The sequence below is a fragment of the Pelodiscus sinensis genome, chromosome 3 (assembly GCF_052426305.1).
Source record: "Pelodiscus sinensis isolate ZL-2025 chromosome 3, ASM5242630v1, whole genome shotgun sequence".
In the NCBI taxonomy this organism is placed as follows: domain Eukaryota; kingdom Metazoa; phylum Chordata; order Testudines; family Trionychidae; genus Pelodiscus; species Pelodiscus sinensis.
Window position 1 is genome coordinate 122,472,551 of NC_143054.1, and position 22,883 is coordinate 122,495,433.

Sequence of the window (22,883 nt, forward strand, 5' to 3'; positions counted from 1 at the left end):
GGTCTTGCAGGCCTTTCAGCGCCTGGCTCGCTGGGAGGTGGCGGTCGGACGGTTTCGGCCACTGCAGCGAATTCCCTCGCAGCAGCAAGCTCCCCGGGCCCCGCCCCCCTCCTTCGTCTCGGTCCGTGCGGAGCTCTGTGTAGCACGGGGCGATGCAGGCCGCTTTCCCGGGAGAAAATGTCACGCGAACGGACGCGCCTCGAAGCAGCTGGCACTGCCGCCTCGTTCCGGCAGCAGGGCGCTGGCCTTCGCGCCCGCTCCCAGCCAGTCCCCTGCTGGCGCGTGCTTTTGGCTGTGTTTTTTCGGTCTCCGCTTTATGAGTGGCTTTGTACCACCTTGTCTTTCACGGCAGACGGGGTGTTTTGACGAAGAAAGCAAAGCAAAACCCCGCAAAAGGGGACCCGCCCAGCAGCGCCCGGGCGCCACCTGCGTCGCCGCTGCGTGTTTTCTTTGCGTGGCTCCCGAGAGCAGCGCTGGGCAGCTCTGTCAGGATGGCCGAGCGGTCCAAGGCGCTGCGTTTAGGCCGCAGTCTCCTCCGGAGGCGTGGGTTCAAATCCCACTCCTGGCAGCCTGCTGGTGGGGGCTGAGGTGCGTGGGCTCTTCGTTTGCTTATTTGTTTTTTTTTCGGGGGGGGAGGGTGTGCTGGGGAGTAGCGGCGGATTTCGTTTCGCCCCGCCCCGCCCCCGGGGCCTCAGTGGGAAAGCAGGCCGGCCTGCTGGCCCCGGGGTCGGCGGAAGCCAGAGCCCGTCCCCGGGGGCGGCCCGTGACACTGCCACGGGCGCCGGCAGCAAAGGGACGTGAGCCTTGCCCTTTCGTGTCAGGGTGGCCGAGCGGTCTAAGGCGCTGCGTTAAGGTCGCAGTCTCCCCCCGGAGACGTGGGTTCGAATCCCACCCCTGACAGGCTGGCGGAAGTTCCGCCGGGCGCCTGGGTCTCGCGGCGTGGGGCTTTTCTTGCCGCCGCTGCCGCCAGGGGGCTCTGGTTGCGGTGCGCCTTAGCACTGCCCCGCCAGGGAGGTCAGGGCGTCAGGGTGGCCGAGCGGTCCAAGGCGCTGCGTTCAGGTCGCAGTCTCCCCCGGAGGCGTGGGTTCGAATCCCACCCCTGACACGGCCCTTGGCGGCTCCGCTTCTTTCTCTTTCGGCGGGCGGCGCCCTCCGCGACCGGACAAATTTCTTTTCGGGCTCGCCGCTGGCGAGGCGGAGGGGCCCCGAGCTTAGGAGGGCTCCTCCCTCTCTCCTCACGCACTCCCATCTTGGGTCTTGCAGGCCTTTCAGCGCCTGGCTCGCTGGGAGGTGGCGGTCGGACGGTTTCGGCCACTGCAGCGAATTCCCTCGCAGCAGCAAGCTCCCCGGGCCCCGCCCCCCTCCTTCGTCTCGGTCCGTGCGGAGCTCTGTGTAGCACGGGGCGATGCAGGCCGCTTTCCCGGGAGAAAATGTCACGCGAACGGACGCGCCTCGAAGCAGCTGGCACTGCCGCCTCGTTCCGGCAGCAGGGCGCTGGCCTTCGCGCCCGCTCCCAGCCAGTCCCCTGCTGGCGCGTGCTTTTGGCTGTGTTTTTTCGGTCTCCGCTTTATGAGTGGCTTTGTACCACCTTGTCTTTCACGGCAGACGGGGTGTTTTGACGAAGAAAGCAAAGCAAAACCCCGCAAAAGGGGACCCGCCCAGCAGCGCCCGGGCGCCACCTGCGTCGCCGCTGCGTGTTTTCTTTGCGTGGCTCCCGAGAGCAGCGCTGGGCAGCTCTGTCAGGATGGCCGAGCGGTCCAAGGCGCTGCGTTTAGGCCGCAGTCTCCTCCGGAGGCGTGGGTTCAAATCCCACTCCTGGCAGCCTGCTGGTGGGGGCTGAGGTGCGTGGGCTCTTCCTTTGCTTATTTGTTTTTTTTTCGGGGGGGGAGGGTGTGCTGGGGAGTAGCGGCGGATTTCGTTTCGCCCCGCCCCGCCCCGCCCCGCCCCGCCCCGCCCCGCCCCCGGGGCCTCAGTGGGAAAGCAGGCCGGCCTGCTGGCCCCGGGGTAGGCGGAAGCCAGAGCCCGTCCCCGGGGGCGGCCCGTGACACTGCCACGGGCGCCGGCAGCAAAGGGACGTGAGCCTTGCCCTTTCGTGTCAGGGTGGCCGAGCGGTCTAAGGCGCTGCGTTAAGGTCGCAGTCTCCCCCCGGAGACGTGGGTTCGAATCCCACCCCTGACAGGCCGGCGGAAGTTCCGCCGGGCGCCTGGGTCTCGCGGCGTGGGGCTTTTCTTGCCGCCGCTGCCGCCAGGGGGCTCTGGTTGCGGTGCGCCTTAGCGCTGCCCCGCCAGGGAGGCCAGGGCGTCAGGGTGGCCGAGCGGTCCAAGGCGCTGCGTTCAGGTCGCAGTCTCCCCCGGAGGCGTGGGTTCAAATCCCACCCCTGACACGGCCCTTGGCGGCTCCGCTTCTTTCTCTTTTGGCGGGCGGCGCCCTCCGCGACCGGACAAATTTCTTTTCGGGCTCGCCGCTGGCGAGGCGGAGGGGCCCCGAGCTTAGGAGGGCTCCTCCCTCTCTCCTCACGCACTCCCATCTTGGGTCTTGCAGGCCTTTCAGCGCCTGGCTCGCTGGGAGGTGGCGGTCGGACGGTTTCGGCCACTGCAGCGAATTCCCTCGCAGCAGCAAGCTCCCCGGGCCCCGCCCCCCTCCTTCGTCTCGGTCCGTGCGGAGCTCTGTGTAGCACGGGGCGATGCAGGCCGCTTTCCCGGGAGAAAATGTCACGCGAACGGACGCGCCTCGAAGCAGCTGGCACTGCCGCCTCGTTCCGGCAGCAGGGCGCTGGCCTTCGCGCCCGCTCCCAGCCAGTCCCCTGCTGGCGCGTGCTTTTGGCTGTGTTTTTTCGGTCTCCGCTTTATGAGTGGCTTTGTACCACCTTGTCTTTCACGGCAGACGGGGTGTTTTGACGAAGAAAGCAAAGCAAAACCCCGCAAAAGGGGACCCGCCCAGCAGCGCCCGGGCGCCACCTGCGTCGCCGCTGCGTGTTTTCTTTGCGTGGCTCCCGAGAGCAGCGCTGGGCAGCTCTGTCAGGATGGCCGAGCGGTCCAAGGCGCTGCGTTTAGGCCGCAGTCTCCTCCGGAGGCGTGGGTTCAAATCCCACTCCTGGCAGCCTGCTGGTGGGGGCTGAGGTGCGTGGGCTCTTCCTTTGCTTATTTGTTTTTTTTTCGGGGGGGGAGGGTGTGCTGGGGAGTAGCGGCGGATTTCGTTTCGCCCCGCCCCGCCCCGCCCCGCCCCCGGGGCCTCAGTGGGAAAGCAGGCCGGCCTGCTGGCCCCGGGGTCGGCGGAAGCCAGAGCCCGTCCCCGGGGGCGGCCCGTGACACTGCCACGGGCGCCGGCAGCAAAGGGACGTGAGCCTTGCCCTTTCGTGTCAGGGTGGCCGAGCGGTCTAAGGCGCTGCGTTAAGGTCGCAGTCTCCCCCCGGAGACGTGGGTTCGAATCCCACCCCTGACAGGCCGGCGGAAGTTCCGCCGGGCGCCTGGGTCTCGCGGCGTGGGGCTTTTCTTGCCGCCGCTGCCGCCAGGGGGCTCTGGTTGCGGTGCGCCTTAGCGCTGCCCCGCCAGGGAGGCCAGGGCGTCAGGGTGGCCGAGCGGTCCAAGGCGCTGCGTTCAGGTCGCAGTCTCCCCCGGAGGCGTGGGTTCGAATCCCACCCCTGACACGGCCCTTGGCGGCTCCGCTTCTTTCTCTTTCGGCGGGCGGCGCCCTCCGCAACCGGACAAATTTCTTTTCGGGCTCGCCGCTGGCGAGGCGGAGGGGCCCCGAGCTTAGGAGGGCTCCTCCCTCTCTCCTCACGCACTCCCATCTTGGGTCTTGCAGGCCTTTCAGCGCCTGGCTCGCTGGGAGGTGGCGGTCGGACGGTTTCGGCCACTGCAGCGAATTCCCTCGCAGCAGCAAGCTCCCCGGGCCCCGCCCCCCTCCTTCGTCTCGGTCCGTGCGGAGCTCTGTGTAGCACGGGGCGATGCAGGCCGCTTTCCCGGGAGAAAATGTCACGCGAACGGACGCGCCTCGAAGCAGCTGGCACTGCCGCCTCGTTCCGGCAGCAGGGCGCTGGCCTTCGCGCCCGCTCCCAGCCAGTCCCCTGCTGGCGCGTGCTTTTGGCTGTGTTTTTTCGGTCTCCGCTTTATGAGTGGCTTTGTACCACCTTGTCTTTCACGGCAGACGGGGTGTTTTGACGAAGAAAGCAAAGCAAAACCCCGCAAAAGGGGACCCGCCCAGCAGCGCCCGGGCGCCACCTGCGTCGCCGCTGCGTGTTTTCTTTGCGTGGCTCCCGAGAGCAGCGCTGGGCAGCTCTGTCAGGATGGCCGAGCGGTCCAAGGCGCTGCGTTTAGGCCGCAGTCTCCTCCGGAGGCGTGGGTTCAAATCCCACTCCTGGCAGCCTGCTGGTGGGGGCTGAGGTGCATGGGCTCTTCCTTTGCTTATTTGTTTTTTTTTCGGGGGGGGAGGGTGTGCTGGGGAGTAGCGGCGGATTTCGTTTCGCCCCGCCCCGCCCCCGGGGCCTCAGTGGGAAAGCAGGCCGGCCTGCTGGCCCCGGGGTCAGCGGAAGCCAGAGCCCGTCCCCGGGGGCGGCCCGTGACACTGCCACGGGCGCCGGCAGCAAAGGGACGTGAGCCTTGCCCTTTCGTGTCAGGGTGGCCGAGCGGTCTAAGGCGCTGCGTTAAGGTCGCAGTCTCCCCCCGGAGACGTGGGTTCGAATCCCACCCCTGACAGGCCAGCGGAAGTTCCGCCGGGCGCCTGGGTCTCGCGGCGTGGGGCTTTTCTTGCCGCCGCTGCCGCCAGGGGGCTCTGGTTGCGGTGCGCCTTAGCGCTGCCCCGCCAGGGAGGCCAGGGCGTCAGGGTGGCCGAGCGGTCCAAGGCGCTGCGTTCAGGTCGCAGTCTCCCCCGGAGGCGTGGGTTCGAATCCCACCCCTGACACGGCCCTTGGCGGCTCCGCTTCTTTCTCTTTCGGCGGGCGGCGCCCTCCGCGACCGGACAAATTTCTTTTCGGGCTCGCCGCTGGCGAGGCGGAGGGGCCCCGAGCTTAGGAGGGCTCCTCCCTCTCTCCTCACGCACTCCCATCTTGGGTCTTGCAGGCCTTTCAGCGCCTGGCTCGCTGGGAGGTGGCGGTCGGACGGTTTCGGCCACTGCAGCGAATTCCCTCGCAGCAGCAAGCTCCCCGGGCCCCGCCCCCCTCCTTCGTCTCGGTCCGTGCGGAGCTCTGTGTAGCACGGGGCGATGCAGGCCGCTTTCCCGGGAGAAAATGTCACGCGAACGGATGCGCCTCGAAGCAGCTGGCACTGCCGCCTCGTTCCGGCAGCAGGGCGCTGGCCTTCGCGCCCGCTCCCAGCCAGTCCCCTGCTGGCGCGTGCTTTTGGCTGTGTTTTTTCGGTCTCCGCTTTATGAGTGGCTTTGTACCACCTTGTCTTTCACGGCAGACGGGGTGTTTTGACGAAGAAAGCAAAGCAAAACCCCGCAAAAGGGGACCCGCCCAGCAGCGCCCGGGCGCCACCTGCGTCGCCGCTGCGTGTTTTCTTTGCGTGGCTCCCGAGAGCAGCGCTGGGCAGCTCTGTCAGGATGGCCGAGCGGTCCAAGGCGCTGCGTTTAGGCCGCAGTCTCCTCCGGAGGCGTGGGTTCAAATCCCACTCCTGGCAGCCTGCTGGTGGGGGCTGAGGTGCGTGGGCTCTTCCTTTGCTTATTTGTTTTTTTTTCGGGGGGGGAGGGTGTGCTGGGGAGTAGCGGCGGATTTCGTTTCGCCCCGCCCCGCCCCGCCCCGCCCCGCCCCCGGGGCCTCAGTGGGAAAGCAGGCCGGCCTGCTGGCCCCGGGGTCGGCGGAAGCCAGAGCCCGTCCCCGGGGGCGGCCCGTGACACTGCCACGGGCGCCGGCAGCAAAGGGACGTGAGCCTTGCCCTTTCGTGTCAGGGTGGCCGAGCGGTCTAAGGCGCTGCGTTAAGGTCGCAGTCTCCCCCCGGAGACGTGGGTTCGAATCCCACCCCTGACAGGCCGGCGGAAGTTCCGCCGGGCGCCTGGGTCTCGCGGCGTGGGGCTTTTCTTGCCGCCGCTGCCGCCAGGGGGCTCTGGTTGCGGTGCGCCTTAGCGCTGCCCCGCCAGGGAGGCCAGGGCGTCAGGGTGGCCGAGCGGTCCAAGGCGCTGCGTTCAGGTCGCAGTCTCCCCCGGAGGCGTGGGTTCGAATCCCACCCCTGACACGGCCCTTGGCGGCTCCGCTTCTTTCTCTTTCGGCGGGCGGCGCCCTCCGCGACCGGACAAATTTCTTTTCGGGCTCGCCGCTGGCGAGGCGGAGGGGCCCCGAGCTTAGGAGGGCTCCTCCCTCTCTCCTCACGCACTCCCATCTTGGGTCTTGCAGGCCTTTCAGCGCCTGGCTCGCTGGGAGGTGGCGGTCGGACGGTTTCGGCCACTGCAGCGAATTCCCTCGCAGCAGCAAGCTCCCCGGGCCCCGCCCCCCTCCTTCGTCTCGGTCCGTGCGGAGCTCTGTGTAGCACGGGGCGATGCAGGCCGCTTTCCCGGGAGAAAATGTCACGCGAACGGACGCGCCTCGAAGCAGCTGGCACTGCCGCCTCGTTCCGGCAGCAGGGCGCTGGCCTTCGCGCCCGCTCCCAGCCAGTCCCCTGCTGGCGCGTGCTTTTGGCTGTGTTTTTTCGGTCTCCGCTTTATGAGTGGCTTTGTACCACCTTGTCTTTCACGGCAGACGGGGTGTTTTGACGAAGAAAGCAAAGCAAAACCCCGCAAAAGGGGACCCGCCCAGCAGCGCCCGGGCGCCACCTGCGTCGCCGCTGCGTGTTTTCTTTGCGTGGCTCCCGAGAGCAGCGCTGGGCAGCTCTGTCAGGATGGCCGAGCGGTCCAAGGCGCTGCGTTTAGGCCGCAGTCTCCTCCGGAGGCGTGGGTTCAAATCCCACTCCTGGCAGCCTGCTGGTGGGGGCTGAGGTGCGTGGGCTCTTCCTTTGCTTATTTGTTTTTTTTTCGGGGGGGGAGGGTGTGCTGGGGAGTAGCGGCGGATTTCGTTTCGCCCCGCCCCGCCCCCGGGGCCTCAGTGGGAAAGCAGGCCGGCCTGCTGGCCCCGGGGTCGGCGGAAGCCAGAGCCCGTCCCCGGGGGCGGCCCGTGACACTGCCACGGGCGCCGGCAGCAAAGGGACGTGAGCCTTGCCCTTTCGTGTCAGGGTGGCCGAGCGGTCTAAGGCGCTGCGTTAAGGTCGCAGTCTCCCCCCGGAGACGTGGGTTCGAATCCCACCCCTGACAGGCCGGCGGAAGTTCCGCCGGGCGCCTGGGTCTCGCGGCGTGGGGCTTTTCTTGCCGCCGCTGCCGCCAGGGGGCTCTGGTTGCGGTGCGCCTTAGCGCTGCCCCGCCAGGGAGGCCAGGGCGTCAGGGTGGCCGAGCGGTCCAAGGCGCTGCGTTCAGGTCGCAGTCTCCCCCGGAGGCGTGGGTTCGAATCCCACCCCTGACACGGCCCTTGGCGGCTCTGCTTCTTTCTCTTTCGGCGGGCGGCGCCCTCCGCGACCGGACAAATTTCTTTTCGGGCTCGCCGCTGGCGAGGCGGAGGGGCCCCGAGCTTAGGAGGGCTCCTCCCTCTCTCCTCACGCACTCCCATCTTGGGTCTTGCAGGCCTTTCAGCGCCTGGCTCGCTGGGAGGTGGCGGTCGGACGGTTTCGGCCACTGCAGCGAATTCCCTCGCAGCAGCAAGCTCCCCGGGCCCCGCCCCCCTCCTTCGTCTCGGTCCGTGCGGAGCTCTGTGTAGCACGGGGCGATGCAGGCCGCTTTCCCGGGAGAAAATGTCACGCGAACGGACGCGCCTCGAAGCAGCTGGCACTGCCGCCTCGTTCCGGCAGCAGGGCGCTGGCCTTCGCGCCCGCTCCCAGCCAGTCCCCTGCTGGCGCGTGCTTTTGGCTGTGTTTTTTCGGTCTCCGCTTTATGAGTGGCTTTGTACCACCTTGTCTTTCACGGCAGACGGGGTGTTTTGACGAAGAAAGCAAAGCAAAACCCCGCAAAAGGGGACCCGCCCAGCAGCGCCCGGGCGCCACCTGCGTCGCCGCTGCGTGTTTTCTTTGCGTGGCTCCCGAGAGCAGCGCTGGGCAGCTCTGTCAGGATGGCCGAGCGGTCCAAGGCGCTGCGTTTAGGCCGCAGTCTCCTCCGGAGGCGTGGGTTCAAATCCCACTCCTGGCAGCCTGCTGGTGGGGGCTGAGGTGCGTGGGCTCTTCCTTTGCTTATTTGTTTTTTTTTCAGGGGGGGAGGGTGTGCTGGGGAGTAGCGGCGGATTTCGTTTCGCCCCGCCCCGCCCCCGGGGCCTCAGTGGGAAAGCAGGCCGGCCTGCTGGCCCCGGGGTCGGCGGAAGCCAGAGCCCGTCCCCGGGGGCGGCCCGTGACACTGCCACGGGCGCCGGCAGCAAAGGGACGTGAGCCTTGCCCTTTCGTGTCAGGGTGGCCGAGCGGTCTAAGGCGCTGCGTTAAGGTCGCAGTCTCCCCCCGGAGACGTGGGTTCGAATCCCACCCCTGACAGGCCGGCGGAAGTTCCGCCGGGCGCCTGGGTCTCGCGGCGTGGGGCTTTTCTTGCCGCCGCTGCCACCAGGGGGCTCTGGTTGCGGTGCGCCTTAGCGCTGCCCCGCCAGGGAGGCCAGGGCGTCAGGGTGGCCGAGCGGTCCAAGGCGCTGCGTTCAGGTCGCAGTCTCCCCCGGAGGCGTGGGTTCAAATCCCACCCCTGACACGGCCCTTGGCGGCTCCGCTTCTTTCTCTTTCGGCGGGCGGCGCCCTCCGCGACCGGACAAATTTCTTTTCGGGCTCGCCGCTGGCGAGGCGGAGGGGCCCCGAGCTTAGGAGGGCTCCTCCCTCTCTCCTCACGCACTCCCATCTTGGGTCTTGCAGGCCTTTCAGCGCCTGGCTCGCTGGGAGGTGGCGGTCGGACGGTTTCGGCCACTGCAGCGAATTCCCTCGCAGCAGCAAGCTCCCCGGGCCCCGCCCCCCTCCTTCGTCTCGGTCCGTGCGGAGCTCTGTGTAGCACGGGGCGATGCAGGCCGCTTTCCCGGGAGAAAATGTCACGCGAACGGACGCGCCTCGAAGCAGCTGGCACTGCCGCCTCGTTCCGGCAGCAGGGCGCTGGCCTTCGCGCCCGCTCCCAGCCAGTCCCCTGCTGGCGCGTGCTTTTGGCTGTGTTTTTTCGGTCTCCGCTTTATGAGTGGCTTTGTACCACCTTGTCTTTCACGGCAGACGGGGTGTTTTGACGAAGAAAGCAAAGCAAAACCCCGCAAAAGGGGACCCGCCCAGCAGCGCCCGGGCGCCACCTGCGTCGCCGCTGCGTGTTTTCTTTGCGTGGCTCCCGAGAGCAGCGCTGGGCAGCTCTGTCAGGATGGCCGAGCGGTCCAAGGCGCTGCGTTTAGGCCGCAGTCTCCTCCGGAGGCGTGGGTTCAAATCCCACTCCTGGCAGCCTGCTGGTGGGGGCTGAGGTGCGTGGGCTCTTCCTTTGCTTATTTGTTTTTTTTTCGGGGGGGGAGGGTGTGCTGGGGAGTAGCGGCGGATTTCGTTTCGCCCCGCCCCGCCCCCGGGGCCTCAGTGGGAAAGCAGGCCGGCCTGCTGGCCCCGGGGTCGGCGGAAGCCAGAGCCCGTCCCCGGGGGCGGCCCGTGACACTGCCACGGGCGCCGGCAGCAAAGGGACGTGAGCCTTGCCCTTTCGTGTCAGGGTGGCCGAGCGGTCTAAGGCGCTGCGTTAAGGTCGCAGTCTCCCCCCGGAGACGTGGGTTCGAATCCCACCCCTGACAGGCCGGCGGAAGTTCCGCCGGGCGCCTGGGTCTCGCGGCGTGGGGCTTTTCTTGCCGCCGCTGCCGCCAGGGGGCTCTGGTTGCGGTGCGCCTTAGCGCTGCCCCGCTAGGGAGGCCAGGGCGTCAGGGTGGCCGAGCGGTCCAAGGCGCTGCGTTCAGGTCGCAGTCTCCCCCGGAGGCGTGGGTTCGAATCCCACCCCTGACACGGCCCTTGGCGGCTCCGCTTCTTTCTCTTTCGGCGGGCGGCGCCCTCCGCGACCGGACAAATTTCTTTTCGGGCTCGCCGCTGGCGAGGCGGAGGGGCCCCGAGCTTAGGAGGGCTCCTCCCTCTCTCCTCACGCACTCCCATCTTGGGTCTTGCAGGCCTTTCAGCGCCTGGCTCGCTGGGAGGTGGCGGTCGGACGGTTTCGGCCACTGCAGCGAATTCCCTCGCAGCAGCAAGCTCCCCGGGCCCCGCCCCCCTCCTTCGTCTCGGTCCGTGCGGAGCTCTGTGTAGCACGGGGCGATGCAGGCCGCTTTCCCGGGAGAAAATGTCACGCGAACGGACGCGCCTCGAAGCAGCTGGCACTGCCGCCTCGTTCCGGCAGCAGGGCGCTGGCCTTCGCGCCCGCTCCCAGCCAGTCCCCTGCTGGCGCGTGCTTTTGGCTGTGTTTTTTCGGTCTCCGCTTTATGAGTGGCTTTGTACCACCTTGTCTTTCACGGCAGACGGGGTGTTTTGACGAAGAAAGCAAAGCAAAACCCCGCAAAAGGGGACCCGCCCAGCAGCGCCCGGGCGCCACCTGCGTCGCCGCTGCGTGTTTTCTTTGCGTGGCTCCCGAGAGTAGCGCTGGGCAGCTCTGTCAGGATGGCCGAGCGGTCCAAGGCGCTGCGTTTAGGCCGCAGTCTCCTCCGGAGGCGTGGGTTCAAATCCCACTCCTGGCAGCCTGCTGGTGGGGGCTGAGGTGCGTGGGCTCTTCCTTTGCTTATTTGTTTTTTTTTCGGGGGGGGAGGGTGTGCTGGGGAGTAGCGGCGGATTTCGTTTCGCCCCGCCCCGCCCCCGGGGCCTCAGTGGGAAAGCAGGCCGGCCTGCTGGCCCCGGGGTCGGCGGAAGCCAGAGCCCGTCCCCGGGGGCGGCCCGTGACACTGCCACGGGCGCCGGCAGCAAAGGGACGTGAGCCTTGCCCTTTCGTGTCAGGGTGGCCGAGCGGTCTAAGGCGCTGCGTTAAGGTCGCAGTCTCCCCCCGGAGACGTGGGTTCGAATCCCACCCCTGACAGGCCGGCGGAAGTTCCGCCGGGCGCCTGGGTCTCGCGGCGTGGGGCTTTTCTTGCCGCCGCTGCCGCCAGGGGGCTCTGGTTGCGGTGCGCCTTAGCGCTGCCCCGCCAGGGAGGCCAGGGCGTCAGGGTGGCCGAGCGGTCCAAGGCGCTGCGTTCAGGTCGCAGTCTCCCCCGGAGGCGTGGGTTCGAATCCCACCCCTGACACGGCCCTTGGCGGCTCCGCTTCTTTCTCTTTCGGCGGGCGGCGCCCTCCGCGACCGGACAAATTTCTTTTCGGGCTCGCCGCTGGCGAGGCGGAGGGGCCCCGAGCTTAGGAGGGCTCCTCCCTCTCTCCTCACGCACTCCCATCTTGGGTCTTGCAGGCCTTTCAGCGCCTGGCTCGCTGGGAGGTGGCGGTCGGACGGTTTCGGCCACTGCAGCGAATTCCCTCGCAGCAGCAAGCTCCCCGGGCCCCGCCCCCCTCCTTCGTCTCGGTCCGTGCGGAGCTCTGTGTAGCACGGGGCGATGCAGGCCGCTTTCCCGGGAGAAAATGTCACGCGAACGGACGCGCCTCGAAGCAGCTGGCACTGCCGCCTCGTTCCGGCAGCAGGGCGCTGGCCTTCGCGCCCGCTCCCAGCCAGTCCCCTGCTGGCGCGTGCTTTTGGCTGTGTTTTTTCGGTCTCCGCTTTATGAGTGGCTTTGTACCACCTTGTCTTTCACGGCAGACGGGGTGTTTTGACGAAGAAAGCAAAGCAAAACCCCGCAAAAGGGGACCCGCCCAGCAGCGCCCGGGCGCCACCTGCGTCGCCGCTGCGTGTTTTCTTTGCGTGGCTCCCGAGAGCAGCGCTGGGCAGCTCTGTCAGGATGGCCGAGCGGTCCAAGGCGCTGCGTTTAGGCCGCAGTCTCCTCCGGAGGCGTGGGTTCAAATCCCACTCCTGGCAGCCTGCTGGTGGGGGCTGAGGTGCGTGGGCTCTTCCTTTGCTTATTTGTTTTTTTTTCGGGGGGGGAGGGTGTGCTGGGGAGTAGCGGCGGATTTCGTTTCGCCCCGCCCCGCCCCCGGGGCCTCAGTGGGAAAGCAGGCCGGCCTGCTGGCCCCGGGGTCGGCGGAAGCCAGAGCCCGTCCCCGGGGGCGGCCCGTGACACTGCCACGGGCGCCGGCAGCAAAGGGACGTGAGCCTTGCCCTTTCGTGTCAGGGTGGCCGAGCGGTCTAAGGCGCTGCGTTAAGGTCGCAGTCTCCCCCCGGAGACGTGGGTTCGAATCCCACCCCTGACAGGCCGGCGGAAGTTCCGCCGGGCGCCTGGGTCTCGCGGCGTGGGGCTTTTCTTGCCGCCGCTGCCGCCAGGGGGCTCTGGTTGCGGTGCGCCTTAGCGCTGCCCCGCCAGGGAGGCCAGGGCATCAGGGTGGCCGAGCGGTCCAAGGCGCTGCGTTCAGGTCGCAGTCTCCCCCGGAGGCGTGGGTTCGAATCCCACCCCTGACACGGCCCTTGGCGGCTCCGCTTCTTTCTCTTTCGGCGGGCGGCGCCCTCCGCGACCGGACAAATTTCTTTTCGGGCTCGCCGCTGGCGAGGCGGAGGGGCCCCGAGCTTAGGAGGGCTCCTCCCTCTCTCCTCACGCACTCCCATCTTGGGTCTTGCAGGCCTTTCAGCGCCTGGCTCGCTGGGAGGTGGCGGTCGGACGGTTTCGGCCACTGCAGCGAATTCCCTCGCAGCAGCAAGCTCCCCGGGCCCCGCCCCCCTCCTTCGTCTCGGTCCGTGCAGAGCTCTGTGTAGCACGGGGCGATGCAGGCCGCTTTCCCGGGAGAAAATGTCACGCGAACGGACGCGCCTCGAAGCAGCTGGCACTGCCGCCTCGTTCCGGCAGCAGGGCGCTGGCCTTCGCGCCCGCTCCCAGCCAGTCCCCTGCTGGCGCGTGCTTTTGGCTGTGTTTTTTCGGTCTCCGCTTTATGAGTGGCTTTGTACCACCTTGTCTTTCACGGCAGACGGGGTGTTTTGACGAAGAAAGCAAAGCAAAACCCCGCAAAAGGGGACCCGCCCAGCAGCGCCCGGGCGCCACCTGCGTCGCCGCTGCGTGTTTTCTTTGCGTGGCTCCCGAGAGCAGCACTGGGCAGCTCTGTCAGGATGGCCGAGCGGTCCAAGGCGCTGCGTTTAGGCCGCAGTCTCCTCCGGAGGCGTGGGTTCAAATCCCACTCCTGGCAGCCTGCTGGTGGGGGCTGAGGTGCGTGGGCTCTTCCTTTGCTTATTTGTTTTTTTTTCGGGGGGGGAGGGTGTGCTGGGGAGTAGCGGCGGATTTCGTTTCGCCCCGCCCCGCCCCCGGGGCCTCAGTGGGAAAGCAGGCCGGCCTGCTGGCCCCGGGGTCGGCGGAAGCCAGAGCCCGTCCCCGGGGGCGGCCCGTGACACTGCCACGGGCGCCGGCAGCAAAGGGACGTGAGCCTTGCCCTTTCGTGTCAGGGTGGCCGAGCGGTCTAAGGCGCTGCGTTAAGGTCGCAGTCTCCCCCCGGAGACGTGGGTTCGAATCCCACCCCTGACAGGCCGGCGGAAGTTCCGCCGGGCGCCTGGGTCTCGCGGCGTGGGGCTTTTCTTGCCGCCGCTGCCGCCAGGGGGCTCTGGTTGCGGTGCGCCTTAGCGCTGCCCCGCCAGGGAGGCCAGGGCGTCAGGGTGGCCGAGCGGTCCAAGGCGCTGCGTTCAGGTCGCAGTCTCCCCCGGAGGCGTGGGTTCGAATCCCACCCCTGACACGGCCCTTGGCGGCTCTGCTTCTTTCTCTTTCGGCGGGCGGCGCCCTCCGCGACCGGACAAATTTCTTTTCGGGCTCGCCGCTGGCGAGGCGGAGGGGCCCCGAGCTTAGGAGGGCTCCTCCCTCTCTCCTCACGCACTCCCATCTTGGGTCTTGCAGGCCTTTCAGCGCCTGGCTCGCTGGGAGGTGGCGGTCGGACGGTTTCGGCCACTGCAGCGAATTCCCTCGCAGCAGCAAGCTCCCCGGGCCCCGCCCCCCTCCTTCGTCTCGGTCCGTGCGGAGCTCTGTGTAGCACGGGGCGATGCAGGCCGCTTTCCCGGGAGAAAATGTCACGCGAACGGACGCGCCTCGAAGCAGCTGGCACTGCCGCCTCGTTCCGGCAGCAGGGCGCTGGCCTTCGCGCCCGCTCCCAGCCAGTCCCCTGCTGGCGCGTGCTTTTGGCTGTGTTTTTTCGGTCTCCGCTTTATGAGTGGCTTTGTACCACCTTGTCTTTCACGGCAGACGGGGTGTTTTGACGAAGAAAGCAAAGCAAAACCCCGCAAAAGGGGACCCGCCCAGCAGCGCCCGGGCGCCACCTGCGTCGCCGCTGCGTGTTTTCTTTGCGTGGCTCCCGAGAGCAGCGCTGGGCAGCTCTGTCAGGATGGCCGAGCGGTCCAAGGCGCTGCGTTTAGGCCGCAGTCTCCTCCGGAGGCGTGGGTTCAAATCCCACTCCTGGCAGCCTGCTGGTGGGGGCTGAGGTGCGTGGGCTCTTCCTTTGCTTATTTGTTTTTTTTTCGGGGGGGGAGGGTGTGCTGGGGAGTAGCGGCGGATTTCGTTTCGCCCCGCCCCGCCCCCGGGGCCTCAGTGGGAAAGCAGGCCGGCCTGCTGGCCCCGGGGTCGGCGGAAGCCAGAGCCCGTCCCCGGGGGCGGCCCGTGACACTGCCACGGGCGCCGGCAGCAAAGGGACGTGAGCCTTGCCCTTTCGTGTCAGGGTGGCCGAGCGGTCTAAGGCGCTGCGTTAAGGTCGCAGTCTCCCCCCGGAGACGTGGGTTCGAATCCCACCCCTGACAGGCCGGCGGAAGTTCCGCCGGGCGCCTGGGTCTCGCGGCGTGGGGCTTTTCTTGCCGCCGCTGCCGCCAGGGGGCTCTGGTTGCGGTGCGCCTTAGCGCTGCCCCGCCAGGGAGGCCAGGGCGTCAGGGTGGCCGAGCGGTCCAAGGCGCTGCGTTCAGGTCGCAGTCTCCCCCGGAGGCGTGGGTTCGAATCCCACCCCTGACACGGCCCTTGGCGGCTCCGCTTCTTTCTCTTTCGGCGGGCGGCGCCCTCCGCGACCGGACAAATTTCTTTTCGGGCTCGCCGCTGGCGAGGCGGAGGGGCCCCGAGCTTAGGAGGGCTCCTCCCTCTCTCCTCACGCACTCCCATCTTGGGTCTTGCAGGCCTTTCAGCGCCTGGCTCGCTGGGAGGTGGCGGTCGGACGGTTTCGGCCACTGCAGCGAATTCCCTCGCAGCAGCAAGCTCCCCGGGCCCCGCCCCCCTCCTTCGTCTCGGTCCGTGCGGAGCTCTGTGTAGCACGGGGCGATGCAGGCCGCTTTCCCGGGAGAAAATGTCACGCGAACGGACGCGCCTCGAAGCAGCTGGCACTGCCGCCTCGTTCCGGCAGCAGGGCGCTGGCCTTCGCGCCCGCTCCCAGCCAGTCCCCTGCTGGCGCGTGCTTTTGGCTGTGTTTTTTCGGTCTCCGCTTTATGAGTGGCTTTGTACCACCTTGTCTTTCACGGCAGACGGGGTGTTTTGACGAAGAAAGCAAAGCAAAACCCCGCAAAAGGGGACCCGCCCAGCAGCGCCCGGGCGCCACCTGCGTCGCCGCTGCGTGTTTTCTTTGCGTGGCTCCCGAGAGCAGCGCTGGGCAGCTCTGTCAGGATGGCCGAGCGGTCCAAGGCGCTGCGTTTAGGCCGCAGTCTCCTCCGGAGGCGTGGGTTCAAATCCCACTCCTGGCAGCCTGCTGGTGGGGGCTGAGGTGCATGGGCTCTTCCTTTGCTTATTTGTTTTTTTTTCGGGGGGGGAGGGTGTGCTGGGGAGTAGCGGCGGATTTCGTTTCGCCCCGCCCCGCCCCCGGGGCCTCAGTGGGAAAGCAGGCCGGCCTGCTGGCCCCGGGGTCGGCGGAAGCCAGAGCCCGTCCCCGGGGGCGGCCCGTGACACTGCCACGGGCGCCGGCAGCAAAGGGACGTGAGCCTTGCCCTTTCGTGTCAGGGTGGCCGAGCGGTCTAAGGCGCTGCGTTAAGGTCGCAGTCTCCCCCCGGAGACGTGGGTTCGAATCCCACCCCTGACAGGCCGGCGGAAGTTCCGCCGGGCGCCTGGGTCTCGCGGCGTGGGGCTTTTCTTGCCGCCGCTGCCGCCAGGGGGCTCTGGTTGCGGTGCGCCTTAGCGCTGCCCCGCCAGGGAGGCCAGGGCGTCAGGGTGGCCGAGCGGTCCAAGGCGCTGCGTTCAGGTCGCAGTCTCCCCCGGAGGCGTGGGTTCGAATCCCACCCCTGACACGGCCCTTGGCGGCTCCGCTTCTTTCTCTTTCGGCGGGCGGCGCCCTCCGCGACCGGACAAATTTCTTTTCGGGCTCGCCGCTGGCGAGGCGGAGGGGCCCCGAGCTTAGGAGGGCTCCTCCCTCTCTCCTCACGCACTCCCATCTTGGGTCTTGCAGGCCTTTCAGCGCCTGGCTCGCTGGGAGGTGGCGGTCGGACGGTTTCGGCCACTGCAGCGAATTCCCTCGCAGCAGCAAGCTCCCCGGGCCCCGCCCCCCTCCTTCGTCTCGGTCCGTGCGGAGCTCTGTGTAGCACGGGGCGATGCAGGCCGCTTTCCCGGGAGAAAATGTCACGCGAACGGACGCGCCTCGAAGCAGCTGGCACTGCCGCCTCGTTCCGGCAGCAGGGCGCTGGCCTTCGCGCCCGCTCCCAGCCAGTCCCCTGCTGGCGCGTGCTTTTGGCTGTGTTTTTTCGGTCTCCGCTTTATGAGTGGCTTTGTACCACCTTGTCTTTCACGGCAGACGGGGTGTTTTGACGAAGAAAGCAAAGCAAAACCCCGCAAAAGGGGACCCGCCCAGCAGCGCCCGGGCGCCACCTGCGTCGCCGCTGCGTGTTTTCTTTGCGTGGCTCCCGAGAGCAGCGCTGGGCAGCTCTGTCAGGATGGCCGAGCGGTCCAAGGCGCTGCGTTTAGGCCGCAGTCTCCTCCGGAGGCGTGGGTTCAAATCCCACTCCTGGCAGCCTGCTGGTGGGGGCTGAGGTGCGTGGGCTCTTCCTTTGCTTATTTGTTTTTTTTTCGGGGGGGGAGGGTGTGCTGGGGAGTAGCGGCGGATTTCGTTTCGCCCCGCCCCGCCCCCGGGGCCTCAGTGGGAAAGCAGGCCGGCCTGCTGGCCCCGGGGTCGGCGGAAGCCAGAGCCCGTCCCCGGGGGCGGCCCGTGACACTGCCACGGGCGCCGGCAGCAAAGGGACGTGAGCCTTGCCCTTTCGTGTCAGGGTGGCCGAGCGGTCTAAGGCGCTGCGTTAAGGTCGCAGTCTCCCCCCGGAGACGTGGGTTCGAATCCCACCCCTGACAGGCCGGCGGAAGTTCCGCCGGGCGCCTGGGTCTCGCGGCGTGGGGCTTTTCTTGCCGCCGCTGCCGCCAGGGGGCTCTGGTTGCGGTGCGCCTTAGCGCTGCCCCGCCAGGGAGGCCAGGGCGTCAGGGTGGCCGAGCGGTCCAAGGCGCTGCGTTCAGGTCGCAGTCTCCCCCGGAGGCGTGGGTTCGAATCCCACCCCTGCCACGGCCCTTGGCGGCTCCGCTTCTTTCTCTTTCGGCGGGCGGCGCCCTCCGCGACCGGACAAATTTCTTTTCGGGCTCGCCGCTGGCGAGGCGGAGGGGCCCCGAGCTTAGGAGGGCTCCTCCCTCTCTCCTCACGCACTCCCATCTTGGGTCTTGCAGGCCTTTCAGCGCCTGGCTCGCTGGGAGGTGGCGGTCGGACGGTTTCGGCCACTGCAGCGAATTCCCTCGCAGCAGCAAGCTCCCCGGGCCCCGCCCCCCTCCTTCGTCTCGGTCCGTGCGGAGCTCTGTGTAGCACGGGGCGATGCAGGCCGCTTTCCCGGGAGAAAATGTCACGCGAACGGACGCGCCTCGAAGCAGCTGGCACTGCCGCCTCGTTCCGGCAGCAGGGCGCTGGCCTTCGCGCCCGCTCCCAGCCAGTCCCCTGCTGGCGCGTGCTTTTGGCTGTGTTTTTTCGGTCTCCGCTTTATGAGTGGCTTTGTACCACCTTGTCTTTCACGGCAGACGGGGTGTTTTGACGAAGAAAGCAAAGCAAAACCCCGCAAAAGGGGACCCGCCCAGCAGCGCCCGGGCGCCACCTGCGTCGCCGCTGCGTGTTTTCTTTGCGTGGCTCCCGAGAGCAGCGCTGGGCAGCTCTGTCAGGATGGCCGAGCGGTCCAAGGCGCTGCGTTTAGGCCGCAGTCTCCTCCGGAGGCGTGGGTTCAAATCCCACTCCTGGCAGCCTGCTGGTGGGGGCTGAGGTGCGTGGGCTCTTCCTTTGCTTATTTGTTTTTTTTTCGGGGGGGGAGGGTGTGCTGGGGAGTAGCGGCGGATTTCGTTTCGCCCCGCCCCGCCCCCGGGGCCTCAGTGGGAAAGCAGGCCGGCCTGCTGGCCCCGGGGTCGGCGGAAGCCAGAGCCCGTCCCCGGGGGCGGCCCGTGACACTGCCACGGGCGCCGGCAGCAAAGGGACGTGAGCCTTGCCCTTTCGTGTCAGGGTGGCCGAGCGGTCTAAGGCGCTGCGTTAAGGTCGCAGTCTCCCCCCGGAGACGTGGGTTCGAATCCCACCCCTGACAGGCCGGCGGAAGTTCCGCCGGGCGCCTGGGTCTCGCGGCGTGGGGCTTTTCTTGCCGCCGCTGCCGCCAGGGGGCTCTGGTTGCGGTGCGCCTTAGCGCTGCCCCGCCAGGGAGGCCAGGGCGTCAGGGTGGCTGAGCGGTCCAAGGCGCTGCGTTCAGGTCGCAGTCTCCCCCGGAGGCGTGGGTTCGAATCCCACCCCTGACACGGCCCTTGGCGGCTCCGCTTCTTTCTCTTTCGGCGGGCGGCGCCCTCCGCGACCGGACAAATTTCTTTTCGGGCTCGCCGCTGGCGAGGCGGAGGGGCCCCGAGCTTAGGAGGGCTCCTCCCTCTCTCCTCACGCACTCCCATCTTGGGTCTTGCAGGCCTTTCAGCGCCTGGCTCGCTGGGAGGTGGCGGTCGGACGGTTTCGGCCACTGCAGCGAATTCCCTCGCAGCAGCAAGCTCCCCGGGCCCCGCCCCCCTCCTTCGTCTCGGTCCGTGCGGAGCTCTGTGTAGCACGGGGCGATGCAGGCCGCTTTCCCGGGAGAAAATGTCACGCGAACGGACGCGCCTCGAAGCAGCTGGCACTGCCGCCTCGTTCCGGCAGCAGGGCGCTGGCCTTCGCGCCCGCTCCCAGCCAGTCCCCTGCTGGCGCGTGCTTTTGGCTGTGTTTTTTCGGTCTCCGCTTTATGAGTGGCTTTGTACCACCTTGTCTTTCACGGCAGACGGGGTGTTTTGACGAAGAAAGCAAAGCAAAACCCCGCAAAAGGGGACCCGCCCAGCAGCGCCCGGGCGCCACCTGCGTCGCCGCTGCGTGTTTTCTTTGCGTGGCTCCCGAGAGCAGCGCTGGGCAGCTCTGTCAGGATGGCCGAGCGGTCCAAGGCGCTGCGTTTAGGCCGCAGTCTCCTCCGGAGGCGTGGGTTCAAATCCCACTCCTGGCAGCCTGCTGGTGGGGGCTGAGGTGCGTGGGCTCTTCCTTTGCTTATTTGTTTTTTTTTCGGGGGGGGAGGGTGTGCTGGGGAGTAGCGGCGGATTTCGTTTCGCCCCGCCCCGCCCCCGGGGCCTCAGTGGGAAAGCAGGCCGGCCTGCTGGCCCCGGGGTCGGCGGAAGCCAGAGCCCGTCCCCGGGGGCGGCCCGTGACACTGCCACGGGCGCCGGCAGCAAAGGGACGTGAGCCTTGCCCTTTCGTGTCAGGGTGGCCGAGCGGTCTAAGGCGCTGCGTTAAGGTCGCAGTCTCCCCCCGGAGACGTGGGTTCGAATCCCACCCCTGACAGGCCGGCGGAAGTTCCGCCGGGCGCCTGGGTCTCGCGGCGTGGGGCTTTTCTTGCCGCCGCTGCCGCCAGGGGGCTCTGGTTGCGGTGCGCCTTAGCGCTGCCCCGCCAGGGAGGCCAGGGCGTCAGGGTGGCCGAGCGGTCCAAGGCGCTGCGTTCAGGTCGCAGTCTCCCCCGGAGGCGTGGGTTCGAATCCCACCCCTGACACGGCCCTTGGCGGCTCCGCTTCTTTCTCTTTCGGCGGGCGGCGCCCTCCGCGACCGGACAAATTTCTTTTCGGGCTCGCCGCTGGCGAGGCGGAGGGGCCCCGAGCTTAGGAGGGCTCCTCCCTCTCTCCTCACGCACTCCCATCTTGGGTCTTGCAGGCCTTTCAGCGCCTGGCTCGCTGGGAGGTGGCGGTCGGACGGTTTCGGCCACTGCAGCGAATTCCCTCGCAGCAGCAAGCTCCCCGGGCCCCGCCCCCCTCCTTCGTCTCGGTCCGTGCGGAGCTCTGTGTAGCACGGGGCGATGCAGGCCGCTTTCCCGGGAGAAAATGTCACGCGAACGGACGCGCCTCGAAGCAGCTGGCACTGCCGCCTCGTTCCGGCAGCAGGGCGCTGGCCTTCGCGCCCGCTCCCAGCCAGTCCCCTGCTGGCGCGTGCTTTTGGCTGTGTTTTTTCGGTCTCCGCTTTATGAGTGGCTTTGTACCACCTTGTCTTTCACGGCAGACGGGGTGTTTTGACGAAGAAAGCAAAGCAAAACCCCGCAAAAGGGGACCCGCCCAGCAGCGCCCGGGCGCCACCTGCGTCGCCGCTGCGTGTTTTCTTTGCGTGGCTCCCGAGAGCAGCGCTGGGCAGCTCTGTCAGGATGGCCGAGCGGTCCAAGGCGCTGCGTTTAGGCCGCAGTCTCCTCCGGAGGCGTGGGTTCATATCCCACTCCTGGCAGCCTGCTGGTGGGGGCTGAGGTGCGTGGGCTCTTCCTTTGCTTATTTGTTTTTTTTTCGGGGGGGGAGGGTGTGCTGGGGAGTAGCGGCGGATTTCGTTTCGCCCCGCCCCGCCCCGCCCCGCCCCCGGGGCCTCAGTGGGAAAGCAGGCCGGCCTGCTGGCCCCGGGGTCGGCGGAAGCCAGAGCCCGTCCCCGGGGGCGGCCCGTGACACTGCCACGGGCGCCGGCAGCAAAGGGACGTGAGCCTTGCCCTTTCGTGTCAGGGTGGCCGAGCGGTCTAAGGCGCTGCGTTAAGGTCGCAGTCTCCCCCCGGAGACGTGGGTTCGAATCCCACCCCTGACAGGCCGGCGGAAGTTCCGCCGGGCGCCTGGGTCTCGCGGCGTGGGGCTTTTCTTGCCGCCGCTGCCGCCAGGGGGGGCTCTGGTTGCGGTGCGCCTTAGCGCTGCCCCGCCAGGGAGGCCAGGGCGTCAGGGTGGCCGAGCGGTCCAAGGCGCTGCGTTCAGGTCGCAGTCTCCCCCGGAGGCGTGGGTTCGAATCCCACCCCTGACACGGCCCTTGGCGGCTCCGCTTCTTTCTCTTTCGGCGGGCGGCGCCCTCCGCGACCGGACAAATTTCTTTTCGGGCTCGCCGCTGGCGAGGCGGAGGGGCCCCGAGCTTAGGAGGGCTCCTCCCTCTCTCCTCACGCACTCCCATCTTGGGTCTTGCAGGCCTTTCAGCGCCTGGCTCGCTGGGAGGTGGCGGTCGGACGGTTTCGGCCACTGCAGCGAATTCCCTCGCAGCAGCAAGCTCCCCGGGCCCCGCCCCCCTCCTTCGTCTCGGTCCGTGCGGAGCTCTGTGTACCACGGGGCGATGCAGGCCGCTTTCCCGGGAGAAAATGTCACGCGAACGGACGCGCCTCGAAGCAGCTGGCACTGCCGCCTCGTTCCGGCAGCAGGGCGCTGGCCTTCGCGCCCGCTCCCAGCCAGTCCCCTGCTGGCGCGTGCTTTTGGCTGTGTTTTTTCGGTCTCCGCTTTTGAGTGGCTTTGTACCACCTTGTCTTTCACGGCAGACGGGGTGTTTTGACGAAGAAAGCAAAGCAAAACCCCGCAAAAGGGGACCCGCCCAGCAGCGCCCGGGCGCCACCTGCGTCGCCGCTGCGTGTTTTCTTTGCGTGGCTCCCGAGAGCAGCGCTGGGCAGCTCTGTCAGGATGGCCGAGCGGTCCAAGGCGCTGCGTTTAGGCCGCAGTCTCCTCCGGAGGCGTGGGTTCAAATCCCACTCCTGGCAGCCTGCTGGTGGGGGCTGAGGTGCGTGGGCTCTTCCTTTGCTTATTTGTTTTTTTTTCGGGGGGGGAGGGTGTGCTGGGGAGTAGCGGCGGATTTCGTTTCGCCCCGCCCCGCCCCGCCCCGCCCCCGGGGCCTCAGTGGGAAAGCAGGCCGGCCTGCTGGCCCCGGGGTCGGCGGAAGCCAGAGCCCGTCCCCGGGGGCGGCCCGTGACACTGCCACGGGCGCCGGCAGCAAAGGGACGTGAGCCTTGCCCTTTCGTGTCAGGGTGGCCGAGCGGTCTAAGGCGCTGCGTTAAGGTCGCAGTCTCCCCCCGGAGACGTGGGTTCGAATCCCACCCCTGACAGGCCGGCGGAAGTTCCGCCGGGCGCCTGGGTCTCGCGGCGTGGGGCTTTTCTTGCCGCCGCTGCCGCCAGGGGGGGCTCTGGTTGCGGTGCGCCTTAGCGCTGCCCCGCCAGGGAGGCCAGGGCGTCAGGGTGGCCGAGCGGTCCAAGGCGCTGCGTTCAGGTGGCAGTCTCCCCCGGAGGCGTGGGTTTGAATCCCACCCCTGACACGGCCCTTGGCGGCTCCGCTTCTTTCTCTTTCGGCGGGCGGCGCCCTCCGCGACCGGACAAATTTCTTTTCGGGCTCGCCGCTGGCGAGGCGGAGGGGCCCCGAGCTTAGGAGGGCTCCTCCCTCTCTCCTCACGCACTCCCATCTTGGGTCTTGCAGGCCTTTCAGCGCCTGGCTCGCTGGGAGGTGGCGGTCGGACGGTTTCGGCCACTGCAGCGAATTCCCTCGCAGCAGCAAGCTCCCCAGGCCCCGCCCCCCTCCTTCGTCTCGGTCCGTGCGGAGCTCTGTGTACCACGGGGCGATGCAGGCCGCTTTCCCGGGAGAAAATGTCACGCGAACGGACGCGCCTCGAAGCAGCTGGCACTGCCGCCTCGTTCCGGCAGCAGGGCGCTGGCCTTCGCGCCC

General features: G+C 68.1%; 54 non-coding genes across 54 annotated transcripts; all 54 read left to right on the forward strand.

Moving 5' to 3' along the window:
- The first annotated feature begins 485 nt into the window (after window positions 1-485).
- Window positions 486-568, forward strand: TRNAL-UAG (transfer RNA leucine (anticodon UAG)). Its single transcript has one exon. It is a non-coding gene; the product is annotated as a tRNA-Leu (tRNA).
- Window positions 569-816: 248 nt separating this feature from the next.
- On the forward strand, window positions 817-900 carry TRNAL-AAG (transfer RNA leucine (anticodon AAG)). Its single transcript has one exon. It is a non-coding gene; the product is annotated as a tRNA-Leu (tRNA).
- Window positions 901-1,022: 122 nt separating this feature from the next.
- TRNAL-CAG (transfer RNA leucine (anticodon CAG)) lies at window positions 1,023-1,105 on the forward strand. The gene has a single exon. It is a non-coding gene; the product is annotated as a tRNA-Leu (tRNA).
- A 633-nt stretch (window positions 1,106-1,738) lies between these two features.
- Window positions 1,739-1,821, forward strand: TRNAL-UAG (transfer RNA leucine (anticodon UAG)). Its single transcript has one exon. It is a non-coding gene; the product is annotated as a tRNA-Leu (tRNA).
- A 273-nt stretch (window positions 1,822-2,094) lies between these two features.
- TRNAL-AAG (transfer RNA leucine (anticodon AAG)) lies at window positions 2,095-2,178 on the forward strand. Its single transcript has one exon. It is a non-coding gene; the product is annotated as a tRNA-Leu (tRNA).
- A 122-nt stretch (window positions 2,179-2,300) lies between these two features.
- TRNAL-CAG (transfer RNA leucine (anticodon CAG)) lies at window positions 2,301-2,383 on the forward strand. Its single transcript has one exon. It is a non-coding gene; the product is annotated as a tRNA-Leu (tRNA).
- A 633-nt stretch (window positions 2,384-3,016) lies between these two features.
- TRNAL-UAG (transfer RNA leucine (anticodon UAG)) lies at window positions 3,017-3,099 on the forward strand. The gene has a single exon. It is a non-coding gene; the product is annotated as a tRNA-Leu (tRNA).
- Window positions 3,100-3,357: 258 nt separating this feature from the next.
- TRNAL-AAG (transfer RNA leucine (anticodon AAG)) lies at window positions 3,358-3,441 on the forward strand. Its single transcript has one exon. It is a non-coding gene; the product is annotated as a tRNA-Leu (tRNA).
- Window positions 3,442-3,563: 122 nt separating this feature from the next.
- Window positions 3,564-3,646, forward strand: TRNAL-CAG (transfer RNA leucine (anticodon CAG)). The gene has a single exon. It is a non-coding gene; the product is annotated as a tRNA-Leu (tRNA).
- A 633-nt stretch (window positions 3,647-4,279) lies between these two features.
- TRNAL-UAG (transfer RNA leucine (anticodon UAG)) lies at window positions 4,280-4,362 on the forward strand. The gene has a single exon. It is a non-coding gene; the product is annotated as a tRNA-Leu (tRNA).
- Window positions 4,363-4,610: 248 nt separating this feature from the next.
- TRNAL-AAG (transfer RNA leucine (anticodon AAG)) lies at window positions 4,611-4,694 on the forward strand. The gene has a single exon. It is a non-coding gene; the product is annotated as a tRNA-Leu (tRNA).
- A 122-nt stretch (window positions 4,695-4,816) lies between these two features.
- Window positions 4,817-4,899, forward strand: TRNAL-CAG (transfer RNA leucine (anticodon CAG)). The gene has a single exon. It is a non-coding gene; the product is annotated as a tRNA-Leu (tRNA).
- A 633-nt stretch (window positions 4,900-5,532) lies between these two features.
- Window positions 5,533-5,615, forward strand: TRNAL-UAG (transfer RNA leucine (anticodon UAG)). Its single transcript has one exon. It is a non-coding gene; the product is annotated as a tRNA-Leu (tRNA).
- A 263-nt stretch (window positions 5,616-5,878) lies between these two features.
- Window positions 5,879-5,962, forward strand: TRNAL-AAG (transfer RNA leucine (anticodon AAG)). The gene has a single exon. It is a non-coding gene; the product is annotated as a tRNA-Leu (tRNA).
- Window positions 5,963-6,084: 122 nt separating this feature from the next.
- On the forward strand, window positions 6,085-6,167 carry TRNAL-CAG (transfer RNA leucine (anticodon CAG)). Its single transcript has one exon. It is a non-coding gene; the product is annotated as a tRNA-Leu (tRNA).
- A 633-nt stretch (window positions 6,168-6,800) lies between these two features.
- On the forward strand, window positions 6,801-6,883 carry TRNAL-UAG (transfer RNA leucine (anticodon UAG)). Its single transcript has one exon. It is a non-coding gene; the product is annotated as a tRNA-Leu (tRNA).
- Window positions 6,884-7,131: 248 nt separating this feature from the next.
- On the forward strand, window positions 7,132-7,215 carry TRNAL-AAG (transfer RNA leucine (anticodon AAG)). The gene has a single exon. It is a non-coding gene; the product is annotated as a tRNA-Leu (tRNA).
- Window positions 7,216-7,337: 122 nt separating this feature from the next.
- TRNAL-CAG (transfer RNA leucine (anticodon CAG)) lies at window positions 7,338-7,420 on the forward strand. Its single transcript has one exon. It is a non-coding gene; the product is annotated as a tRNA-Leu (tRNA).
- Window positions 7,421-8,053: 633 nt separating this feature from the next.
- TRNAL-UAG (transfer RNA leucine (anticodon UAG)) lies at window positions 8,054-8,136 on the forward strand. The gene has a single exon. It is a non-coding gene; the product is annotated as a tRNA-Leu (tRNA).
- Window positions 8,137-8,384: 248 nt separating this feature from the next.
- On the forward strand, window positions 8,385-8,468 carry TRNAL-AAG (transfer RNA leucine (anticodon AAG)). Its single transcript has one exon. It is a non-coding gene; the product is annotated as a tRNA-Leu (tRNA).
- Window positions 8,469-8,590: 122 nt separating this feature from the next.
- TRNAL-CAG (transfer RNA leucine (anticodon CAG)) lies at window positions 8,591-8,673 on the forward strand. The gene has a single exon. It is a non-coding gene; the product is annotated as a tRNA-Leu (tRNA).
- A 633-nt stretch (window positions 8,674-9,306) lies between these two features.
- Window positions 9,307-9,389, forward strand: TRNAL-UAG (transfer RNA leucine (anticodon UAG)). Its single transcript has one exon. It is a non-coding gene; the product is annotated as a tRNA-Leu (tRNA).
- A 248-nt stretch (window positions 9,390-9,637) lies between these two features.
- On the forward strand, window positions 9,638-9,721 carry TRNAL-AAG (transfer RNA leucine (anticodon AAG)). The gene has a single exon. It is a non-coding gene; the product is annotated as a tRNA-Leu (tRNA).
- A 122-nt stretch (window positions 9,722-9,843) lies between these two features.
- On the forward strand, window positions 9,844-9,926 carry TRNAL-CAG (transfer RNA leucine (anticodon CAG)). The gene has a single exon. It is a non-coding gene; the product is annotated as a tRNA-Leu (tRNA).
- A 633-nt stretch (window positions 9,927-10,559) lies between these two features.
- TRNAL-UAG (transfer RNA leucine (anticodon UAG)) lies at window positions 10,560-10,642 on the forward strand. Its single transcript has one exon. It is a non-coding gene; the product is annotated as a tRNA-Leu (tRNA).
- Window positions 10,643-10,890: 248 nt separating this feature from the next.
- On the forward strand, window positions 10,891-10,974 carry TRNAL-AAG (transfer RNA leucine (anticodon AAG)). Its single transcript has one exon. It is a non-coding gene; the product is annotated as a tRNA-Leu (tRNA).
- Window positions 10,975-11,096: 122 nt separating this feature from the next.
- Window positions 11,097-11,179, forward strand: TRNAL-CAG (transfer RNA leucine (anticodon CAG)). Its single transcript has one exon. It is a non-coding gene; the product is annotated as a tRNA-Leu (tRNA).
- A 633-nt stretch (window positions 11,180-11,812) lies between these two features.
- Window positions 11,813-11,895, forward strand: TRNAL-UAG (transfer RNA leucine (anticodon UAG)). The gene has a single exon. It is a non-coding gene; the product is annotated as a tRNA-Leu (tRNA).
- Window positions 11,896-12,143: 248 nt separating this feature from the next.
- TRNAL-AAG (transfer RNA leucine (anticodon AAG)) lies at window positions 12,144-12,227 on the forward strand. The gene has a single exon. It is a non-coding gene; the product is annotated as a tRNA-Leu (tRNA).
- A 122-nt stretch (window positions 12,228-12,349) lies between these two features.
- TRNAL-CAG (transfer RNA leucine (anticodon CAG)) lies at window positions 12,350-12,432 on the forward strand. The gene has a single exon. It is a non-coding gene; the product is annotated as a tRNA-Leu (tRNA).
- Window positions 12,433-13,065: 633 nt separating this feature from the next.
- TRNAL-UAG (transfer RNA leucine (anticodon UAG)) lies at window positions 13,066-13,148 on the forward strand. Its single transcript has one exon. It is a non-coding gene; the product is annotated as a tRNA-Leu (tRNA).
- A 248-nt stretch (window positions 13,149-13,396) lies between these two features.
- TRNAL-AAG (transfer RNA leucine (anticodon AAG)) lies at window positions 13,397-13,480 on the forward strand. The gene has a single exon. It is a non-coding gene; the product is annotated as a tRNA-Leu (tRNA).
- Window positions 13,481-13,602: 122 nt separating this feature from the next.
- On the forward strand, window positions 13,603-13,685 carry TRNAL-CAG (transfer RNA leucine (anticodon CAG)). Its single transcript has one exon. It is a non-coding gene; the product is annotated as a tRNA-Leu (tRNA).
- Window positions 13,686-14,318: 633 nt separating this feature from the next.
- On the forward strand, window positions 14,319-14,401 carry TRNAL-UAG (transfer RNA leucine (anticodon UAG)). The gene has a single exon. It is a non-coding gene; the product is annotated as a tRNA-Leu (tRNA).
- Window positions 14,402-14,649: 248 nt separating this feature from the next.
- On the forward strand, window positions 14,650-14,733 carry TRNAL-AAG (transfer RNA leucine (anticodon AAG)). The gene has a single exon. It is a non-coding gene; the product is annotated as a tRNA-Leu (tRNA).
- Window positions 14,734-14,855: 122 nt separating this feature from the next.
- On the forward strand, window positions 14,856-14,938 carry TRNAL-CAG (transfer RNA leucine (anticodon CAG)). Its single transcript has one exon. It is a non-coding gene; the product is annotated as a tRNA-Leu (tRNA).
- A 633-nt stretch (window positions 14,939-15,571) lies between these two features.
- On the forward strand, window positions 15,572-15,654 carry TRNAL-UAG (transfer RNA leucine (anticodon UAG)). The gene has a single exon. It is a non-coding gene; the product is annotated as a tRNA-Leu (tRNA).
- Window positions 15,655-15,902: 248 nt separating this feature from the next.
- TRNAL-AAG (transfer RNA leucine (anticodon AAG)) lies at window positions 15,903-15,986 on the forward strand. Its single transcript has one exon. It is a non-coding gene; the product is annotated as a tRNA-Leu (tRNA).
- Window positions 15,987-16,108: 122 nt separating this feature from the next.
- TRNAL-CAG (transfer RNA leucine (anticodon CAG)) lies at window positions 16,109-16,191 on the forward strand. The gene has a single exon. It is a non-coding gene; the product is annotated as a tRNA-Leu (tRNA).
- Window positions 16,192-16,824: 633 nt separating this feature from the next.
- Window positions 16,825-16,907, forward strand: TRNAL-UAG (transfer RNA leucine (anticodon UAG)). The gene has a single exon. It is a non-coding gene; the product is annotated as a tRNA-Leu (tRNA).
- A 248-nt stretch (window positions 16,908-17,155) lies between these two features.
- Window positions 17,156-17,239, forward strand: TRNAL-AAG (transfer RNA leucine (anticodon AAG)). Its single transcript has one exon. It is a non-coding gene; the product is annotated as a tRNA-Leu (tRNA).
- Window positions 17,240-17,361: 122 nt separating this feature from the next.
- Window positions 17,362-17,444, forward strand: TRNAL-CAG (transfer RNA leucine (anticodon CAG)). Its single transcript has one exon. It is a non-coding gene; the product is annotated as a tRNA-Leu (tRNA).
- Window positions 17,445-18,077: 633 nt separating this feature from the next.
- TRNAL-UAG (transfer RNA leucine (anticodon UAG)) lies at window positions 18,078-18,160 on the forward strand. Its single transcript has one exon. It is a non-coding gene; the product is annotated as a tRNA-Leu (tRNA).
- A 248-nt stretch (window positions 18,161-18,408) lies between these two features.
- Window positions 18,409-18,492, forward strand: TRNAL-AAG (transfer RNA leucine (anticodon AAG)). Its single transcript has one exon. It is a non-coding gene; the product is annotated as a tRNA-Leu (tRNA).
- Window positions 18,493-18,614: 122 nt separating this feature from the next.
- Window positions 18,615-18,697, forward strand: TRNAL-CAG (transfer RNA leucine (anticodon CAG)). Its single transcript has one exon. It is a non-coding gene; the product is annotated as a tRNA-Leu (tRNA).
- Window positions 18,698-19,330: 633 nt separating this feature from the next.
- Window positions 19,331-19,413, forward strand: TRNAL-UAG (transfer RNA leucine (anticodon UAG)). Its single transcript has one exon. It is a non-coding gene; the product is annotated as a tRNA-Leu (tRNA).
- A 248-nt stretch (window positions 19,414-19,661) lies between these two features.
- On the forward strand, window positions 19,662-19,745 carry TRNAL-AAG (transfer RNA leucine (anticodon AAG)). Its single transcript has one exon. It is a non-coding gene; the product is annotated as a tRNA-Leu (tRNA).
- Window positions 19,746-19,867: 122 nt separating this feature from the next.
- On the forward strand, window positions 19,868-19,950 carry TRNAL-CAG (transfer RNA leucine (anticodon CAG)). Its single transcript has one exon. It is a non-coding gene; the product is annotated as a tRNA-Leu (tRNA).
- A 633-nt stretch (window positions 19,951-20,583) lies between these two features.
- TRNAL-UAG (transfer RNA leucine (anticodon UAG)) lies at window positions 20,584-20,666 on the forward strand. Its single transcript has one exon. It is a non-coding gene; the product is annotated as a tRNA-Leu (tRNA).
- A 258-nt stretch (window positions 20,667-20,924) lies between these two features.
- TRNAL-AAG (transfer RNA leucine (anticodon AAG)) lies at window positions 20,925-21,008 on the forward strand. The gene has a single exon. It is a non-coding gene; the product is annotated as a tRNA-Leu (tRNA).
- A 124-nt stretch (window positions 21,009-21,132) lies between these two features.
- On the forward strand, window positions 21,133-21,215 carry TRNAL-CAG (transfer RNA leucine (anticodon CAG)). The gene has a single exon. It is a non-coding gene; the product is annotated as a tRNA-Leu (tRNA).
- Window positions 21,216-21,847: 632 nt separating this feature from the next.
- TRNAL-UAG (transfer RNA leucine (anticodon UAG)) lies at window positions 21,848-21,930 on the forward strand. Its single transcript has one exon. It is a non-coding gene; the product is annotated as a tRNA-Leu (tRNA).
- Window positions 21,931-22,188: 258 nt separating this feature from the next.
- On the forward strand, window positions 22,189-22,272 carry TRNAL-AAG (transfer RNA leucine (anticodon AAG)). The gene has a single exon. It is a non-coding gene; the product is annotated as a tRNA-Leu (tRNA).
- Window positions 22,273-22,396: 124 nt separating this feature from the next.
- On the forward strand, window positions 22,397-22,479 carry TRNAL-CAG (transfer RNA leucine (anticodon CAG)). The gene has a single exon. It is a non-coding gene; the product is annotated as a tRNA-Leu (tRNA).
- Window positions 22,480-22,883: the final 404 nt, after the last annotated feature.